An 18673-nucleotide genomic window follows, 5' to 3' on the forward strand; every position below is an offset into this window, starting at 1 on the left:
GATGTGGCTCGGAAAGCACGAGAAACCGTCGGTCCCAATATTCTCACTAACATGTTATAATCGTAAAAGCCTCACCGGAAAAGTCTGGCGTGTCTATGATGAGATCTTCATTCCTATCAGAGAGGAAAACTGTACCTAGCACTGGGACGTTAATAAAAATAAAAGTGTATGTGTCAGCTCCGACGCACGACTGGAGTTTACTCCTTAAGTACGATTGTCTAAACATACGCAAAAAGAGTTTATTTAACTCAATAAAGATTAATACCATATAAAAGGGTAAATTAAATATCCTGTGCAATTTATTCACACACGGCAGAAGTGTAACTTCTTAAAACTAGAATAGGTAAAAAATTTATTATGTTTTCTATCTCACTCTGTCCTATACATTTACGTGTTCGTTTCTTTATCTAGATATTATTCGGTTTCCTTGGTAACTTAAATAGGAAAAACAAGTTAATTAAACGAAAGCGACGTTGCATGTTTGCGCATCACAGTTGCCGGGCATGCAACGTCGCAAAGTGAAAACGTAACGAGGTCATTCATTAGTATATTTTACTCCTCACATTTTTCTCATACCGGGCGCCTTATATATGAAAATCGATTCCTAAGGAGTAAACTCCAATAAGGTAAATATGTGACTAATAACACGCCTATTTTTCACTTTCGAGTTCGCATCCAAAGTCTGAGAGTAAAATTATGGTAGTAATACTTCCCCGGACGAGCTGGTTTTGGAATAAAACGAATGTTTGCCTAACTGGTTACCTGTGTGTCCACTGCAATGTTACGCCTTCGGCTAGTACCAGCCGCCCAGGAAGCGCGACTCAACGCGAATAAGAAATAAATTCCTTGGCAAGCGTAACAAAGGTAAAGCAAAAGCGTCATGCCCCTAGGCGCAGTGCGCAGAATCGGCAAAACACTTGCCTTGTTCTCGACAGCAGGTCAGACCTACTGAAGCGATTGTGAATCAAGCTTTACTTAAGAGAACATACAGCAAATAGATTTTTATACAGTAATAGTTGACGGACTAGGCAGTTGGCCTAATCCGTCCTGGATCTGATGGTAAGTGGTAAACCACTTACACTTTAGACGGCCGATTATTAGTACTTATTCTATGCCCTGACCGCTTACTACGGAGATCAATGTCAAAACAAATAAGGCTGTAACATTTTGGCATTGATTTAATATGTTACGCTGCAATAAAGAATAGAGTAAAATAGAAAATATGTTTTTCAAACAACAACAACGTACTTTATTATTCTCTTTAGTAATTTTAATGAGGACAGGAGTACGCTTGAGAAGAACTACTTCACAACCTCACTGGATGGGGGCCATTATAAACTTAAGCCCCTATTCCATGACACATTTTAATCCTAACACTGCGTTTGTGAAGCGAACTTATAGTCATATCAAATTTGACGTCATCAACAAGTTTCGTTTCGCGAGTAGTTAAAAGGGTTCAGTTTGAAAAATATTTACTGCCATATAAATTTGTTTTGGTTGCTTCTTCTTACACCAGGGCGCGTTTGGAACCCTCGCAGGTTTAGTTTTAAGTTGACGAAATTAGTTATCGCCATCAACTCACTTCTATATCATATTTTACTTGTAAATACGCATCAAAAGTGCCATCTTTGTGCCTATATGAAAAAAGAAATATTTGACTTTGACTTAAAAGATTATTTTTCTTTCTACTTACAAAAAATCTGAATAAGGCTTAACTATAGAAGAGCTAAACAACGTTGAAAAACGCATTAAAATCCGTGGCGAGGTTTAGGAGGGGTAAGCGAATCAACAAATTGCGTAGTTAATCCCAACGGACTAAACAGTGTACCTATTCACAGCCAATAAGATTTCGGTTTACAGTAACACTTTTTTTTATTTATAAGCCCTCCAGAACCTTATACGGGTTCACTTAACCAATGATAACTCACTGAACCAGTTATTTAAATTAACCTTTTTGTTCGAATCTATAACAGTTATGCTTGTTAAGTGAGAAACCCAAAGCGATCTGAGATCTTTAATCTCCAAGAACACGAATTAAATATTGCACTCGTTAATTTTACTATGTTGAAATCCATGTTTTCGTGGTTTCTGTGTAAGGGCCAATAGATGGGTGTGAGGAATGAAGCAGATCGTTATCAGCCGATGTAAGACAAATTGCTTCCCTAAACCAGCGTCATCGAACATTGGTCAGTAATCGGCTCCTCATTGATTTATTGGCTGTCCTGAGTCGTTAATTGGGATTATATTATGTGAGATGGCGATGCTGTCAACAGTTAATGAGGTATAGGTTAATATAGGTTTCCATAAATGATTTCTTACTATGAACTTCTTGCTAATGTATGCTATCTATACTTTGATTTTCTTGACTAATAATACCATTTCTATAGGAATAAAATTTAGTTTTATGTTTGCAGTTAGAACTTCTTTTGCCTGATTAAAAAATAGAAATTGAGCCGGTCCAAATGTTCTCAAGTATTAACAAAACTTGAGAACCTGTTCTTAGTTTGATTTCGGTTTAACGGCCCTTAACGCTCTGCAAAACACGTTGCTTAGCATTTTACGAGAATATCCTGCAACTTGCCAATTGTTTTATCTAGGTAGTAAACAATAGATTATGTATCTACTCATATAAAAAATCTAATGATTTTTTAATTTTGTGTATTTATCTGTGTTAAAGAAGTTTGAGGAATTGCAAGGAGTAATTAAGACTCAAAGATTTAAAAAGAGGAAGACTGAAGTAGTTTCGCACTTAATCGGACTTGTAAGATGCCTTCCAGGATAGCGATTACAAAAAAAACGTAAAAAAATACTCTGCGTACACTATTTCGCAAATATTTGCTACCTAACATGAAAGTTTTAATGTGTTTTTTAATATTACCAGTACCCATATTTTAATATTCTACTTTTTGGACCAGTCGGTTTTTGTTGACGCATTATTAGAGAATCGGGTAAAGACCAAGCTAGGTATATAGGCCATTTAGATTGGCAGAAAAAAAAAGTCAAAAAGTCATTTTTACTGAAATATATATCTAGGATAAATAGCATAAAAACAAACACACCTCCAAATATCAAAACATTTTTACAAACTTTCACATAATATTAGTGATTTATGATTTTGATGACTAGAATGTGATTAACAAACTTAGTACGGGAACAATTGAAAACGAAGTATAGAACATTATTTTTTTCTGATTAAATAAAAAGCTCAGATAAGACGTTAACCAAACATAGAGTACAATACAGACGACATGTCTTTTTCATGTTCATTCAACTTTTGTATTCGAGGTGTTAAATTGTTCTCAAGATAAAATCGTTACTACAAAAGAACCTCTCACTGTATTTTTCTTTACTCTTTGACCGACTTCAAAAACGGAGCATATTCAAGTGTATGTACCTATATTTTTACAAACCTGCGATTATCGTCTCTGGTGCACCATAAAGAAATAAAGGACTTGCAGACTTTCAAAATGATGGACTCTTTTACTGTCTTAAATACATGTGTTTCTTTCAAAAGAAGGTACTCGACATTCAATGAAGGCGAAAAAAATAGATCAAAAATAAAAAGAAGTTTTACAGTTTATCGAAAAATTACCTCGGTGGTCTAGTAGTTAACATATAAGCATAAAAAAGGTCTAGATTCAACTTCCGGATGGGGCCAAATTTGGTTATGTAATGTTTGGTTAGGGTGAAATTTTTTTGGTACCAGGTAGGAAATTGGCAATGTAGACTCATGACTCAGACTCGTGCTCGGACAAACCCTTGAATCGAGCCGTTCATCCCAGTTATTATCACTTAGATAACTATCTCGTCTATCCTCCAACCAGCATTAGAGCAGCATTAAGGTTCTAATTTCTTAAGCTCTCTTTATCTGCAGAACACTCCACAATTAAGAGACATTTTCAGGCTGGGGATGAACGATGATGAGGAATTAAAAAATAAAAAGATTTTACAATATATGATAGGCACTTTGTTTATGCATGTCACAGGCATCTTTCTCATTAAAAAATACAGCCAAGTGCGTTTCGGACCACGTGCAGTGTAGGGTTCCGTAGTTGCTCGTTACAATACATTAAAAAAGAAGAAACTGTACCGATTCCAACTATATTTTATAATTTAGTTGACTATTACTCACAGCTTAGAAAGTTTACTTTTATCTTCGTTATTTATTCTACTTTAGGTATCAAAAAGCAGCCATTTAGGTAGCAGGGTTCAGAAATTCAGACTACAAGAACGATTTGCTAAATCGAAACCCACATTATTTTCATAAGACCTATTCAAAAACTCCGCAACCATGAGATAGGCGAGAAAATAAAGTTTTCCCCTTTTTTTTATAATAATTTATTGCAAAATGCACGTCAATAAGGTTTTACATGTTGGTTTAGGGTATAGTGTATTGCCAGTAATTTGGCATGCAATGTTAAAAAATAGTTATAACCGCCCAACTAATTGATGTCAAAAGAATATAATAATAACACTTAGATTAATAAATTGTCACATTAATTAATAGCGATTAAAATCTTATTTTGAAATATAACATTTTAACCATTTTTTGTGTTTTATGTGTCGGATTTTACGTTTTGGCGGTGTGATTAATATTTACGCCCATGACAAATTACAGATATCGTTAAAAGTCTCTGAGCTAAGCCGAGGACACACGGATAGATATGGCGAAACTTTATGGGTTCATCGTTAACGGATAGACGTACATGGGGAAACTTTATGGGTTCATCGTTGTCTACAGACCCCTAAAAAAGACATAAGTCGACAAAATAAGTACTTATACCGTTAGTTTTACCCTCAGGATACAGTGTAATGATAACGTAAACACACAAGAAATCGCTTCCAATATTTCTACATGAATTTTCACATAATTGTTACTTTGACGCTAATGACTGAGGACGCGAACGCCAAATTCTCCCTCCATACAATTTTCGATTCTTTTTCTAAAATTATAAATGTTACAATTTGTATAAGTGCAATATTATTTAGTTTTAGTTTAGTCTTTTTTAGAATATAATTGAATAAAAATGTTTGAATCTATCAACTCTATATAATAATGAATATAAAACACAGTAATCGTGACAGATTAATGAAATTTGTAACGTTTTTAAAAGATGTTATTGTTTAGGTATATCAATAATTAAACCGTAATCAAGAGTTCCTAGGTATTAATTTATTTTAAATATTGATTTTATACTTGTCTGGGGATCTGACGCATTTTTTACCAACTACGATTCCTAGATAGAGTGAAAAATACTAGGGATTAGAGAAAAAGAAGGCCTGAGCCCAGTATACTTTAATAGTATGGAGAATCCTTTATGACAAAGTACCTACCTACCTACCGGACATAAGCTCCAAATCCTAGAGGATATTTAAATATTTGCAAATAAACAGGCCATTATATGTAACGTTGCCAATATTTATGCATAGTAGCATTCGGAAGTGAAGTTCCAATATTTTTCATTTCCTGTTTAGCAAGCAAGTAAAAATTTGGAGAGTAGTTTTTGCATTGTTCGCACACATCCGTGGGAGCGCTTACCTGGCCCCCGCGGCGCGGTAATTTCTTATAAATCGACATCGAGTGAGATATCCAGAGTTGCGGCTCTTTTCCTGCTGAGAGGGGAGAAGACGGGCGCGCGGGGTGCGGGTACCGGCGACCGCAACAATAGCGCACAATAGCGCACTGATCTAGATTAGTGACGCACATTGTGTCGCCAAAGGGTTGCGTCCATTGTACGCGGCACAAACGATGCGCCTGCGCATAATGCGAATAACCCGCAAACATCTCGATACTGAATTCGCATGGATTCTATGAATTTCTAAAGAAAATAAATATAACTTTTGACAGCGGACCACGCATCGATGCTATCTTTATTTGTCATTTATGAATTCAAAATACAGATATGAAATAAAATAACAATAACTCTTTCATAGCACCTACTATACTGTATCAAAGAGAAGAACGATTACAATACTTTGTTTTTTTTTTACTTTTTTCCTCGAAAATCTTGGTTATTAATTTTTACTTGTAGCTAACTAACAATCATTCTTTTAACTAAATTAGGGGCTTTAACCTTGATGCTTTAAAGAGAAAAACAGAAATGTAACATTTGAAATATTCTAATAGTTTCTAATGACTTGATTCTTATTAACAGAAGACAACCAGCAATTAAGTAACTCTGGGGTTAAGAGACGTTATAATTACTATTTGCTTGGGGTGTTTTAGGGGTGAGTATTTTTTATCCCTGCCACATTCCTAATAGGTCTTAAAAATATTTAAAAATTTATATTGAAATCTTATCTTCGTTAAGATTAACTTACAGTGCTGTTTTCCTTAAATGTGTGATTCACTTTATTTATTATATTAAAAGTATCAATCGGTATCAATGTAAAAATTACACAGGGTACACAAAATAATTACATTTTTGTTATTGTACTGTGGCCTTTGTTAGTTTTAGTTAATAAGGGGCAAAAACGCTTCGCAGAAAAGGGTTGGTTATAGATGGTCAATGTGATTGGAAATTGCCAATCACACGAATATCTTAAGATTACTGGGAAATATATCATTAACCCCCACCGGGTAGAATTAAAATGGAAATAGTTTGACGAGACATTCGATTATTCTAGCTTCGTATGAGCTTTGTAAAAAGTCAGAGTAGTTTTTGTATACGTTGAAAAATATACAGTCTAGTCAGAATAAACAGTATTTTATTCGCCACCGCCACATATATTTGATCTCAATTACTTCAGGAGCGGTATAAATATACCAAAGGTACCAAAATCCTGTTTTGTCGGTTGCATTCTTAAAACTCCCAGATCCAAAATAAAAAAAAGCTAAATTATGACATAAAAATAACCTGTCCGCTTAAGTCCACTAAAAGAGTAGTCAAAATATTTTATGGATGTAAATGTTAACACTTTTGTCAAACAAGATCACCCACACGAAATACAAAGGGCACCGATGTAAATCTTTGCTTTTATACGCCGCTAAAATCGTCTCGATTCGTCCCCATAAAATATAGATATGAACAAAGCGCTAAACGCAATAAATTTCTAAGCCTCTCCATTCATAGTTGCCTACGCGGCTGGATTAAAAAAAAACGTAGATTTTAAATTTCGTAAAAATGTAAGAAACTTTTTGTATGCAACCTGACCGCTGTCATAGTTAATTGTATCCCGGGAGCTAAAAAACGGATGAATGATCCCCGGGCGCTGTCTTTGAGCACCCAAGGGTTGACAAAAATTGGAACAATTTGTCTTACAAGTTAAGATCATCTCAGTATTAAGCACGATTTTTTCGCACCTCCTAATAATTGTGACACCTTTTGTCGTTGTAATTTTTTATACAATATATTTTTTATGTTATGCATTCGAACATGCGGCCATTGCACTTTTTAGTTTTATAGCACATTGGGTAGGATAAAAATGTAAGGTCAGGTTCAATATTACCCTCCTAAATCAAGGATAAACCATTCATCACGAGCACGACATTTGTAAATTTATTGTTGACAAAACAGAGTTACAGGAAAAGGAACCAAATAACAGCTTTAACATAAGTGTAAATGCATTCCAAAAATCTTTTTCCTGGTTTTGTTTCTTTTATAAAATTTAAATGGCTTTGCGAGCATTACTGTGTCACTATATCTAATTAGATAAAATAATTAAATTAAAAACCCATTAACGCCTTTGGTGGTAAAACATTCTGATTCCCTTATCGAGAATGAATTTGAATAGCTTTCAAAGTTCTCTTTTTGGAAATACATTAAGAATTTCTTAATGCATTATTGATAACACGTAGAGCATTTGATTCAAGAATACAACCTCGGCCTGCCTTTGTTATTAATAGACATAGTACTAATACATTACCTAACACTGATAACAAAAACGAAACAAACACACTATTCGGTTGACAAAAACGTCCATTAGCACATAAAATAAAATATGTATCAACGATTAAAATTAAATTTTTAAGTATGTAAAATATATTATGAAAATTTTGCTTTATTTGCTATACTCCGCGAACAGCAGGAAAATCTGTATGGTGTAATTTATAATTACTTCAATCCGTATACTCCACACCAAACAGGTCCTCGGCAATGTACCCTCAATGGGTGTTTGGTGTGGAGTATACAGATTGAATTCATAATATATTATGGATTTCCGCAAAGTAACGCCTGCTTCTATCCAGTATGTAAAATAGCCTAGATTTGTTATCACTCTCGTTTAATGTTCTTTGCTTAAAACAGTACAAACACTAACTTTATTGAAATAGTACGCAGGGCAATGACGAGCAAAAAGTAGCGGAAGAGGATGGGACCTACCAATATTAGTTTTATATCTGTCAGAAAAAACCTGACACTTGAGAGCGATTGTCGATCGGAATAAGAATAATGGGAACCCTTTAAAAATGGAGAATTATTTACGAACCCTTTCGGGGAGGCAGTAAGTAGAGCACCTGATGCATTATGCGGAAGCCTTTCGCGCGTTTCGTGGGAAATAATGTTTTACAATAATTCAACGGGTTCGTTATGATATCTGTTTTGTGATTTATAGTAAACAGGTAATCATTATTCGTAAAGGGATTGTTCAATTTTTCAATGGTGGAATTTAAATTATAATAATGAGGAACTAAGTTAGAAATATTTGTAACGCTTGCTTCATCATCATCATCGTCATCATGTCAACCAATCGACGTCCACTGCTGGACATAGGCCATGTGTAGGGAGTTCCACAATACACGGCCCCGGGCCGCTTGCCTCCAGCGGCTCCCAGCGACTCGCCTGATGTTGTGATATGTCCACCTCGTTGGGGGCCGACCTACGCTGCGTTTACCGGTGCGGGGCGCCATTCCAGCACCTTAAGACCCCAACGTCCATCGGTTCTCCGAGCTATGTGCCCTGCCCATTGCCAATTCAGCTTCGCGACTCGCTGAGCTATGATGGTAACTCTAGTTCTTCTATGGATCTCCTCATTTCTGATTTGATCACGTAGAGATACTCCTAGCATAGCTCTCTCCATCGCCCGCTGAGTGACTCTGAGCCTTCTTATGAACCCCTTAGTTAGCGGCCATGTCTCAGTTCCGTAAGTCATCACTGGCAACACGCACTGTTCGAAGACTTCAGGTTTAACGCTTGCTTAGCTAATTAAAATACATTTGTTAAGAGCATGCACTAAAGTAAAATAAAAACGATTACTCTGTTTGAATACCTAGAATTTGTGAAATGCTAAAATATGTCACTCACTTTTTATGTTTGAAAAGTCTACAAGTTCTCTTAAAAAACTATGAATGAATACACTTTTATTGTACATCACATAAACATATAGTAAAATTATAAATAAAAATTTAACAAATAGTATACAAGTTTACAATTACAAAACTATTCCACTGATTGCCAATTAGGCCCTTATTAAATACGGTTTTTCTCCATATACGAAGACGGTCTGTGTTATAAATTTAAATGATGCCAACTAGAAATTATATTGTATTGTCGGTTTGCATTTAATGAAACAAGATTGACACTAAAATTAAATTTTATCTGATCTGAAGAGTTCTGATTTAAACCGTCTGATGGAAAATAGAAAACCATCTGCATTGCCTTTAAACAGAGCAACACTTCGCAGGGTGTGAAAGAACCACCTGAGGTACCTGTGGCTTATGTTTTCAGTCTCATGTGCCTCTAATTATACCAGAAGAGAGTCAGAAGTATGAATAAAGTTTGTAGGAACCTATATGTTTTCTACTAAAGTCTAACTTCGTTATGTGCTTTAAGCTTTTGATTTATCCACAACATAATTATTACCTTTGTAATTGATATCCTCTTCCTTTTTTAAAATTCAATCCTTGATTTTTTTAAATAAATCAATGATTCTTAATTTAAATTAAATCAATAGCTCCGCAAAACAATCATTAGGTTTTTATGTCTTTAAGAAAACTAAGTACAAAACCTGCCACCAGACTGTGGCGTCCTGAATATCACCGACAATGAATTAAAAAATATGATAATAATCCCAACTGAATTGCAACCTTATTTACAACTTAATATGGCTTTAATTCAACTACATCATGTACCCATGTGCCGTATCAACTCAACCCGCATACACATAAACTGTGCAGTACAGACACGCGTCAACGCATTGTCGATAATATTATCTGTACACTTGACTCTAAATGTAACCCATGTTACTCGTTTCTTCGTATCGTTTCTGCTATCTTTACGTAAGACAGTTTTTTTACTGTTAACTAAGTAGGTACGTACCTACGTACCGTCTGTATCGTAATTCCCTACAATTTTTTAACGGTATGGTTTTGAAAGTGATTAATTTATTGCCAGTGCTTTTGTTTAATATAATATCCAAATAACAAGCGGTTCCTGCGACTTCAATCGAGTATAGCTTATGTAATGTAATTTCAACGGACTGTTCGGTATTTGTTTGTCCTTTCTTCAGGCCCTCACTAAGCATCCAATCTACTTGTTTTTTTGGCAGAGAGTTAGTTGGAAGGGCGGAGAATATCATACTACTTTTATTCCTGGAAGAACATGAAATTAAGTTACATATTAAAAATTACAGTAGTAAAGTACGTAGAACTATAATGTTTAACTTCTTTACAATCTTATAACCGAGCCCAAAAGCTTGGCCTCATCAAACATCCATTACATCGTGCCCGTATCTATTCATTATCCCAAATAATGATTTTGTCACCTCCCTAAGTGCCTTATGTCACGGAAGCTATATAGTTCTTGATAATTTGATCGCTGTCATAACAACGGATACAGGCCATTTAAGCTTATTTCGCCTAATTGAATCCTAGAGCATTAAGCCTTCTCAGGGTATAATCTCCTTAATGGGAATCACACCGGCGTCTTAGGGATCACGCACTCAACTGTCTCCTTAAGTATTATATATTTTTTATCTAATAAATCAGGATCGAAAGGCAAAGGGTGTATGACAACGGCTTCTTTTTGAATTTGGAAGCTTAATACTCTACTTAGTAAAAGAGTCAAAACGTCTTTTAAATTTATCAAGCCAAATCGATTTTGTAAATATGGAAAGACAGCTTGGATAATGAAAACGTGCCTTGTAATTTTAAGATCGTAAAATAAGTATAGGCCAACGAACATAGATTATAAATAAATATACTTTGACAATACACACATCGCCATCTAGCTCCAAAGTAAGCGTAGCTTGTGTTATGGGTACTAAGATGACTGATGAATATTTTTATGAATAATATAGATAAATACTTAAAATATACAGATTTACTTATATACAGATAGATTAATTCTGAGGTAACATAAACTTTGAAAGATATCCAAATTGGGTAATCTAGGTCAATCTATACTTAATAATATAAATGCAATAGTGTGGCCGTTTATTTGCTACAAACATTGCTCTTCGAGCGACATAGCATACTTTTTATCCCGGAAATTTCTCAGGCATGGAATTTTTATTTCTTATACAGGGCTTAGTAACTGAAACTACCCTGAAATTTGGCCAACACATGGTTTACTTGTTATTTATGGACAGAGGATACTCTAAGCCAGGTAAGTAAAAATTTTCGCGGGATTGTTAAAAAAGGGAAACAAACCGTGTGCAGAAGCCAGTAAAGTAATAAAGAATAACCTTTACGAACATCACACATGAAATTTTATGTATAAAACAAGTCGGTATATTAAAACATCCGAATCATTCTTCAAAAATATAAAAACCAACTTGAGTGGATACCCACATGTGGTTAAAATTACAACTATATCTAATTTGAAGTTCACTTAAGCGATTTTCAAAAGCATAAACGTTACGAATTGAAGTAAAGAGAGCAACCGCAGTAACCGAAAAAGACGAGGATGTATAAAAAAATTGTTGCAAACGCAATAAGTGTTGAGTATTTGACGTTGTTCGTGCGGAAATGATTCTCAAATTGCACATCAAAAAGTATCTTCCGATTACACAATTCGTATGTTTCTTGAGAGGGTCGGAATAACATAGTCTAAGAGCTAGAGATATTATATAAATGAAGTGTTTTTACAGGATTACATTTTACATCATAAATAATGTCATTTTACATCATGAATATGTACCTAAATGTGTGATACTGCTAATTTGGCTGAGTCATATCAATCACTTAATCATATTGACAACTCTCAAAGTTACATTTTTTTATATTATAGTCTCATTGGGAAAATGAAAACTATATTGTCGGTTAGTCAAGTTTAGTGTTTAACTGGAAAACCAGTTACAACCTTGGCAGTGATATTTTAAATGAGCACTAAATGCATTCTGATACGTTACCTTTGACACCGCTTCATACAAGGACTGAAAATTTTAAGTCTTAAGCTGTAGTTAAATGGTACTTATATAAAAATAATAATATTAATGTTAAATAATCAGTGTCTGACTCAGAAAACTCACTATTGACAGTTAGACTATTTCTTTATTCTTTATTTAAGTAAGATCTTTTACACATGATATAAACAGTCTCGTGCAACTATTGAAATTAATTTAATAACACATATGTATTTTCTAACATAGTTCAGGTGTAATCGAATATAAAACTAACAAGGCTTTGTTCAGGCGGATATTAAAATTAAAAAAAAAAAATGTTTTCAAGCTCTTAGCCTATGATAATATAGTTTTTAAGAAATCGTAGTAAAAGAGATACTTGCAGCTTTTAATTATATTCCATAGTTTCGTACTTTCCTAGATCATATCGAATATCGCTAGTCATTCATATTTCTGTGCGTATGTAATGCAATACTTTACGATTTGCGGTCAAGTGGGCACGCTTTCGTTAGAGCTACGTCTGATTATAAGTGGTAATTGGATTTTGAAACAGCTTCCAGTTTTCGACAGATGCATCACACCTTTTTTCTTGCAAATAATTCCACTGGACTTCACTATTTGTTTGCATTCTATTGTTATTATTTCATAAGAAAATGAAAACTTATACTATCAGAATAATTATATTCTAAACTAGCACTTGAATTCTAACTAGCACATTGCCGCGACTTCGTCCGAGCGGTAATTCAGAATTCGTTGTTTTCAGACTTCGTACATATACTAAATATACTTTCCATTGCCTAAAAGTGTCCGTGATTATATCATTATATCATTCCGGGAGATCAGAGCGAAGCAGATTTCTTCCAAGCAACCTTGTCTCGATCAAAAGTAGTCCTTCCCGTCCGCCGACAAAATTTTATGATAATAGGTAATGTGAAAATAAATATTATCACGTGATAGCGTTAAGTAACAAACAAACATTCTTCACTCTTAGTGATAAGGTCGCCTTTTGCCTCTAACTTTTTTATGTATATTTTAAATTTATCCTATACTACGCAATAAAGATGATTAAATAAAATAAATAAATAAATTCACATTTATAATATTTTTTTAGTAACAATTAAGACTACGATATTTATATTTTGAATCTTAGATAAGAAAATATAGCAGTGTGAAAATTACTTGCTCTTTCTGACCCTATACATTACATACGTAGTTGCCGACGGCGGAGGAAGCCGGTATCCGACAATTATTTATATTTGCCGCTCGTTACAGACTCGTCTACTACTCGTATCTTTACCTACATACTGCCGTGGGCTATAGGCAACGATTTCATGTACTTTATGAAGGTGCAATTAGTATTGTTTTCTTGACTTCGAACTGCAGTTTTATAACTTAGTAGCAATTCCTCGCTATTCCTTTCGCGTAGAAATTTACAAGTAAATTTTTCCCATTCAAATTTACATCGACATACCTATAAAAAGCTCATAGCGTGATGTTAAAATAGCCTATTTCAGATTACCTTGTCCAAGAATTAGAATGTCAAATAAATAAAAAAATTAAAAACTGTCTATCCTTTGATATTATTTCAAATAACGAATTATAAACCTAACCTTCAGCTTTATTATTAGAAAAGATGTTTTGTCCAAACCTCATACGTTACTATGTAAAGCTAATATCACAGGTTTTATTATCCTATATTATTATTATTTATATATAAAGCTGAAGAGTTTTTGATTGTTTACTTGAACGCGATCATTTCAGGAACTACTGGTCTGATTTGAAAAGTTCTTTCAGTGTTGGATAGCCCATTTATCGAGGAAGGCTATAGGCTGTAATGCTAAAGAAAATAGGAACATAGCACCAATTAAAAATGTTTCAAAATCTAGTTTTTTTCCCTTATGAGAGCTTGGGTAAAAGGTTCAAGTTTTTATAAGACAAGATTGTTCCCGCATGCGTCAGCATAGGTATGTTTATCTATTAAGGTTGACTTATACGCGGGCGAAGTCGCGAGGTACCAGTAGTACCTACTGTATACATATTTGTAAAAATGAATATTATTTGTATGTGGAAGTTTGTAACAAGTAGTCACTTATATAAAAGAAAATCTTGACCCTCAATAAACTTTGCATCCTGCGGAGGCGCTGTAGAACATTTACTGGCCGAAGATACCTATAAAGATAATTTGACGTGATACTCTGAACGCATTTGGTAATCATTCAAGTAACGAGTGTAAACAGTACTATGTAGGTACTGTTTACACATTATTATTATTTTACTGTTTATTTTTAAATTTTTACTGTGTACTATTTATAATCATAGGTACAACAAATCTTCTTTGGCAATGGTTAAAAACTGCATCTTATCAGAAAAAGACCAAAAACCGCTCCGCAGTTTGAATCGAAATCTTAGCAACTTTATATATCTTTATAAACGGTCGTAATGTAGAACAAGTATTGAACAAACAGTCACAAATGTTCAATCACGAAGAACAAATAACATTCAATGTAACTAACCGAACGCAATACTATAAATCTTGCACGGGAGACGAGGCGGAGGCCATAAAACATTTGCATAAGCGACGGCCCATGTCCCGGTCTGTCGTTTAATTATATTTATGCGGAACTACCACGGATATACTAATTTCAAATGAGATTTTCTTGTCACTGCATACGAGTATGTATGGCTTTATTTGCATACGTTTTCACAACTTTGTTTTGTTTACTTACAAAGTTCTTTAGTGCAGCTTTGTGAAACTGAACCATACCACATTGTTCATTAAAACCAAATTACAAGAATAGTATTTGACAAGGAACAAGATAATATATACCATATTATATATCCAAGATTATAAACTCTTAAAATTTGCAATTAAATAGCTCTTTATGTAAACCTAGTCAACATTTTAAAGTTGACTAGGTATTTGTACGAAAAACTGTATAATAAAACTAATTATAGTTTCCTTAAGACGTTTAGTAAAAGGTTTAGTTATCTTAACTTAACTGTAGTTTAGTATTAACTTAGTATTTTAATTTCGGATGGCTTTAACTTACTAATGTTTTGAACAACGAAGTTTGAGACTCCATCAGTGCATTAATACTTGCTCTCTTGTTGCTTGAATATTCGCCTCGAATGAAACCACAAAAAAATATTGTCCGAACACAAACATTTCCGTATTACCAAATAAATTTCCCGAAAACTCGATAAATGATAAAATGAAAACCAAAGATCAATATATAAACAATCGAAAAGAATATCCTGTTAACAAAATACCTAATCAAAGATCATTTCTCAGAATACTGCTGAAAAATTCACACTGCGATTATCAGTTCCGAACGTACGAGATATGGTGTAAATAAAAATATAGGAAGCCGTTTCCAACGCTTAAATTAACCTGCCTCGGCTTGATTAAAGGTAGATATAAATCTTTTTGTCTTTATAGGTTTGCACCGATATCGTGTTATCTCGACTCCGAAATTGTGCTGAAATTATACTCGAGAATTGTTGATTAAGTTGCTGATGTGGTTACACTGGGACGACATTGTTATACAAGATTAATGGTGTTCACTGAGATAAGGAGGTGGGAGCTAAATGCATTTACATGTGCGAATAAAGCGGGCCTGATAAAGCGACAAAGAAGTTCGCATCGAATAATATCTACTACCATTCTTTATCATTATAACCGATACATATTGCTATGCTGTACGGAAAGCAAAGCTGTACATTTTAACGGACGTTAGACTGACTGGAATTAAATGCAAAAATGTTATGATGGTAATTGTTAATTATACGTTAACTTATATATCAGTTATTTACGCATTCTTTTTAATGATGTAATTCATTAAAAAGAATGCGTAAATAATTTATGTTAAATATTGGATACTCGCAAACCCTCGCGACTTCGTCCGCCTATTAGTCAATCGAGAAACTAGAATAGATTTGATACTAACATCATAATCATCGTGGCTAGCTAGATATGTACATACTATCATTTTACGTGGTATACTGAGTTAGTAAGTTGTCATTATTTTAGTTGATACATACATCCATCCTCACAAACTTGCGCATTAATAATATTAGTAGGATATGCTACTTATGGTTACATTGGACTTATGGAGATCATGAACCAAGATATAAAATGAAACCTTAATATAGTAAGGAGATATTAACTTTCCTACTCAAAATTGCAATATGTAGTTGTGAAGTCAACAACTCTTGATGCTTGTGTATTGGGACAAAACGTGCACCGAGAGCATTTTTTAGAAAATCAGTAACTAGTTAGTAGTTTAAGATTTGTACGTTCCTAATCGAAGGTCGGTGTCGACTAACAGTACTCTGTGACGTAAGAGTCAGATGGAATTTATAAACCTTGTTTGTAGATCAAATTCGCCCACAGCAAGCACTGTTAGCAAAATAAATACTGTATTACAGAATTTTGAAGTCTAAAACGAGTGATGAAAAGTCCATTGTTCCACTTACTATGTATTGCGTCTGAAGAATAATGAAATGATATATTTAAACACCGTAAAACATTTTTGGTGGTCGCGGATTATAACAAATTATGCATGCAAGCACAACCAAAAGTAGTCGTTGGAAATATTTGAATAGAAATGTATCAATTTAGCGATGATAGCGCTCCACTTCAATTTCGGGGAGCCGAGTTCGAATCCCAGCACGCACCTCTAACGTCTCAAGGTTATGTGTGTTTAACGTAATTTAAATATCACTTGCTTCAACGATAAAGGAAAAAATCGTGAGTAAACATGCCTGAGAGTTCTCAAAGGTGTGTGGAGTCCACCAATCCGCACTGGTCTAGCGTGGTGGACTACGGCCTTAACCCCTTCTCATTGTGGGAGGAGACCCTTGCTCTGGAGTGGGCCGGTAAAGGGTTTATGTGATGTATCAATTTACCTGTCCTAACTGTGGTTCATAAAAGTTTAATGTAAATTGACATTACTTCTATTTCTTCACTGCAAATAGTAAGTAGTAAAATAAACGAGAAATATGAACAAATGTCTTTAAATTACCATGAGTTTTAGCCGTTTTAGTTATTAAATTTCATATAAATTTGAAAACTTTTTGTGCATTTATTAATATTAATATTAATTTTCATTTCAAATCAGAAACCTAATATGAAAGCTGCAGTATAACTTTGAAAGCAGAGTCGATCTGATTTCAACATCGCTTAAAATATTTAAGAGCCGTGTGTATTAATGTAGATTATTCGGTATCGTAGATTGAAGTTTACGATTATAGCTCGTATTGTGATAGAAAACGTAACTAACGATCGTAATTAAAAACGAAATCAAATTCCCGTTCGCTTCGTTTTACCTATTTTATGACTTAACACTTTTCTCGAGTTTAAGTTAACTCCAAATGCAAATCGTGTTTCTGTATAAAGTTCTAAAGATTAGCTTAGTATTATATTATTAGATTTATTTTAAACTTTAATGTTTCCTGTTTTGTCAAAAAGGAAGCAAAAAATGTTTGAAGGCAACTAGAGTCATTTTGGTAAATTCCGGAAACTGTTAAATCAAATCGAATTCGTTTCGCTTTGTGTGCGTATTCCGTAATCTTATTACGGGGCACGTGAGCTTTATTCTGTTCGTGATATTTGCGAAAAGTTGACGATAAACCATTATCTGCAGACAGATTACGTTCTTAAGTAACCATGCTTTCGATTTCGATGCAAACTCTGTTTTTGTTAGACAATTCGACTGGCTACGAGTTTTCCCTAGTACCTACAATATGAGTACCTACCTTCAAATCAAGGGTGACTAGGCACCTTCTAGGTAACCGCGCTCCACCTTAGGCATCATCATCACTTACCATCAGGTGTGATTACGGTCAAGCGCTCGTCTCGTAATCATTTAAAAAATAACTAATTAGAGGCTGCCATGTGACCTCCGCAACATGTATGAGTAGCTCAAGTTCGCTTCGCCGGGCTAGATTTTGCTTTATTTTATTTAAACAATAAACTTACATCATTAAATTTTTAATTTAAGTCTCATAATATATTAAATCATTTATTTCTCACCGTATTCATTCTCTTCTATTCTCTTCTCGAGCGGGTGGAGATCATTATCTACACCCATGTACACCCAACAATAGAAATGTTATTCTATTGTTGGGCATAGTAAATAAAAGCTGTATTTGACAGTTTGATAGTTCAAAAATAGGAGTGCTCCGATCGTCACCAAACTTTACAGGATTACTCGCCAGGTCAATCCGGAGATTCCCTGAAAGTTTCATTGAAATCGGTTCAGCCATTTCGGAGCCTATACGGAACATACCCACACACTTTCTCTTTTATATATATAGAGATAGATGTTTAAATTGTTACAGTCTTTAGTCCAGTCAAGTCAATTCAAATATTTCTTTATTCAAATAGGCACAT

This window comes from Pararge aegeria, chromosome 5 (assembly GCF_905163445.1).
Source record: "Pararge aegeria chromosome 5, ilParAegt1.1, whole genome shotgun sequence".
Classification (NCBI taxonomy): domain Eukaryota; kingdom Metazoa; phylum Arthropoda; class Insecta; order Lepidoptera; family Nymphalidae; genus Pararge; species Pararge aegeria.